Here is a 4,051-nt window from a genome sequence, read left to right as displayed (position 1 = left end):
CATCAGGGTAGAAACAGATGCAGTGTTAGCACATTACACTGTGAATCCAGCTCCAACACGGCTTAATGGGCTCCACATGCTGAAAATGATCATCATGGTAGGAAGTATAGTCGACCCAAAGCCTAACTTTCAAACAAAACAAGAGTTTCATTATCTACATTATGCTCACAGACAACCACACTGGGACCAACACTGCTTTAATACTGATTATCGTGCATTAGTAGTTTCGAGGGAGGGAAATGATAGTAGCAGAGTAATGCAGCACCACAACAACAAAGCCACAGTCATCATAAGGGTGTTGACAACATGGCACCAATGTTATCCCCACAATAAAGTCAGCACCAGCAGCACCAGCCTCTCTTTGTCTTGTGATTCCCATCTGGAACCCAAAGAGGCCAAATGAGAAAACTCATAAGGAAGTTTATATCATAACCACCAGTACTCATGTATGGAGAGAACTTTCTAGTTTTCAAAGTAATTTCTAAATACATCACGTGTTCTAACAAACATTTTCCCCATCTTTTTAGTGATGAAAGTAAAGATTCCTATCCAAGATGACATCATTTGTAGCAGAATTAGGGATAAACCCCTTCTCTGGTTTGGTGGCTGGAGTGCTGCTCCTGCTACTCGATAGAGACTCCAGATAATGAAGAGGCCATTTGCTCCATTCCATTTATAATTCATGATTAAAAAAAAAAAGGAAACTCAGGCTACTCTGTAAGAAGAATAGTGCACAATATAGCAGCACAATACGTTTCAGTCAATTCCCTTTAGTACATTTCTTCTGCAACTACCAATATTGACTTAAAAAGCCTAAATGATGCTAAATTAGTGCAACCTACTGGAAAGCTGTCTGGAATGAAAGGAGTTTGCCACAGTATTCTGCATTTGCTGACTTTGTTGTTAACCAAACGTCTTTAAATCACAAGTTCAAAAGCAGACAACGAAAATAATTCCGAATTATTCTTTACAGTTTTTCAACTTCCAGAATTCAGCTCTATCATATAAACAAAGGAAAACATGATATAAAATGTGAGAGCCATACATACATGGAGGGTCACACATACTACATCATACCCAGGGCCAATATTCAAAATATTAATAACTAGTACAGAATAGGCAATGGTGATAGCACTAGAGCAGTTTTACAGGGCCTCTGCTATGTTCAGCATTAATTTTCAGTAGGTGGACCATGGAGAGGCTTATGTAGTCTTGAGTAAGGGTACAGAAAGGCCAAAGAGGAGAATCTAGAGAGGCAGAAGGCAATAGCGATTTATCGAAGGCAATGTTCAGATCATTATTTAAACAGTATCTAAATATTAGTGTCGCCAACAGAAATGACACAATTGAAAAATGACTGCCGCAGCAAGTCTATGTATCCCATTCATAATCAGGGAAATAAAATCAGATCGCAAAGAATGACTAATTTTTCAAAAACAACATACGTTGATGCCCTTCTAATGATGAGAGGAGCAGAGTACAGTACCCAAAAAAGATTCTGTCAGAATGATGAACTGGAATAAGCAAAGTTTATGAAGGGATAAGGATTAGATCCGAAGACTGGAAACTGGGTCTAAATTCAGCAGGTACAGAACCAGAACATGTGAGTCTATAGCACATGCATGGAGACATTATCTGGAGAGTCAATGGATCAGTGTGATGTGGCCAAATACAGAAAAGCCAAATGTAATACAAACTCAGACTTCACTAAAAACTTATATAGGCCCTCTGTGGTAGCACATGCCTGCAACCCTGGCCACTCTGGAAGCCGAGACAGGAAAACTGCAAGTTTGAGGACTGACTGAGCAACTTAGAGAGACCCCATCTCAAAATATGAAATAAAGAACTGGGTATACTGTAGTTCAGTAGTAGAGCATTTGTTAGCATGTGCAAGGCCTGAGGTTCAAACCCACCTCACCCCCCAAAAAAAAAAAAAACAGAACAAATATAATACATAATCCAAAAGTTATAGGATATAGTACCAAAACATCAGTATTTTGATGTGCATACAGCTAGCTTTTATGAATATTACTATTGACTTATTATATGTTAGCTAAATGGTTACAAATATTACTACAGTTGATGCAACATAATGTACAACATGATAATTCAAATTCACCATCCACTTCACAGTTTTTGTGAAAATTAAATCATCCTCATTTTAAGAATGATTTGGTGAATCATCCAAGGTCACTCAAAGTTAGGGAACCATTGTAGAAGAATACTTAAAAAGTAGAAAGCATTTAAATATGAAACTAAGATGATGTGGGCATCTTGGAATTGCATTAGTCTGAGAACTTTTACAGAAAATAGGCTCATCCATCCAGTAAAACTGACTCAGAAATGGAAGAATAATAGATTTCTTCAAATAACTGAAAATGCATCACACCAAAGGAGGTTTAGAATTATTCTAAACTTATCCTAAGACTGAGATCTTGGTATTACTAACTGCTAGGCATTAAGTTATACGGAAGAACTTTAAGTGTTAGACATGTCTAATGATGAAACATGCCATCTCAGAACACAGTTAGTTCTCCATCAATGCAAGGTCAAAAATGAACAAGATGGTCATGAGGGCTGTATTAGACAAATTTTACGAGCAACTCAAATCTTGAGATTTGACATTTTTATATCTCTATAGAATACCACTTCTAAAAAAGATAAATTATAATAGAGTATTTCCCAGATATTAGCCATTCAAATCAACCTTTCATTATATTGGCTACATTCATGTGCTAATTGTACTACTAACTGATTTAATTTATTCCTTTAAATTATCTTTTCATTTTCTTTTTTATATTCTGTTTTGTTCTCAGCAATAGTATCCCTGGCCTCTCTGACACATTAGTTTTAGTAATCCTTTTTTTTTTAAAGAGAGAGTGAGAGAGGAGAGAGAGAGAGAGAATTTTTAATATTTATTTATTTATTTTTTTTAGTTCTCGGCGGACACAACATCTTTGTTGGTATGTGGTGCTGAGGATCGAACCCGGGCCGCACGCATGCCAGGCGAGCGCGCTACCACTTGAGCCACATCCCCAGCCCCAGTAATCCTTAAAATATCAAAAAGTTTGTGTATGCCACTTCAAATCAGTAGCATGTATACTACACTTTTAAACATAGCTGTCACTTAATTACAAAAGCACATAAATTTTTTAATTAGAAATTTTCCAAGCTTTGAAAATTGCCTTAAAGAGACCTGGTTGATAATTACATTTAGCACAGTTTGGTATTACTAGTGTGTCTGTTTTGTTTAAGAGAGAATAGTGGAAAAACATTCCCCAGGCTTCCTACTTACTTGGCTATATTTGCTTCACGTTTCAGAAACCAATTATGTATATAATGGATAACAGCCTTAAGTGTCAAGATATAGCTCTGGTCAACATTAAAATTTCTTAAAGCTAAGCTCAAAAATCTTGAATACATTATTGAATTTGTCAATATTCCAATTAGCTAACAGATTAACAGTTGTATATTTGGCATATTTGTTTGGGATTTTCATTCTTCTTACAGATTTATTTGGCAATATACCACACATTTTGTGAGAGTAAATCAATTGAATGAATAAAGGACTATATGGGGAAAAACAAAGAGATGTGCCTAATTGTTTTGCCTTACAATTTCTTCAGGAAAGAACTTCAACAAATAATAAAAACTAGTCAGAGCCCCCCAAACTCCTGAGATTTAAAACATAGAAGCTTTTTAGTTGGCTCACATTTAGTTGACACTGCTTTATAGTCTCAGTAGTCATTTTGAAAATAATCTGCCATCAACTGAAACAAGGTTCCTTAGCACATGATCAGGCTTCATATGGGGATTCTCGCCTGACTTTAGCACCTACTTTAGTCAATAAATGTCTGACTGTTTTTATTGGTTTATTATGTTGTGTTGAAACAAAACATTTTCTATCTCGCTACCTTAAAAAATAAACAACTTTTTCATTAAAAACACTTCAGAAAATATGGCCACATTATATGTTCTACTCCACAAAGTTTACTGACATTTTGGAAGAGAAAACAAAAATTCATAGGAAGACAAACTCTGCTGTAAACAA

This window comes from Spermophilus citellus, assembly GCF_964194105.1.
Source record: "Spermophilus citellus genome assembly, chromosome: 16".
In the NCBI taxonomy this organism is placed as follows: domain Eukaryota; kingdom Metazoa; phylum Chordata; class Mammalia; order Rodentia; family Sciuridae; genus Spermophilus; species Spermophilus citellus.
Note: the sequence above shows the minus strand (reverse complement) of the source record.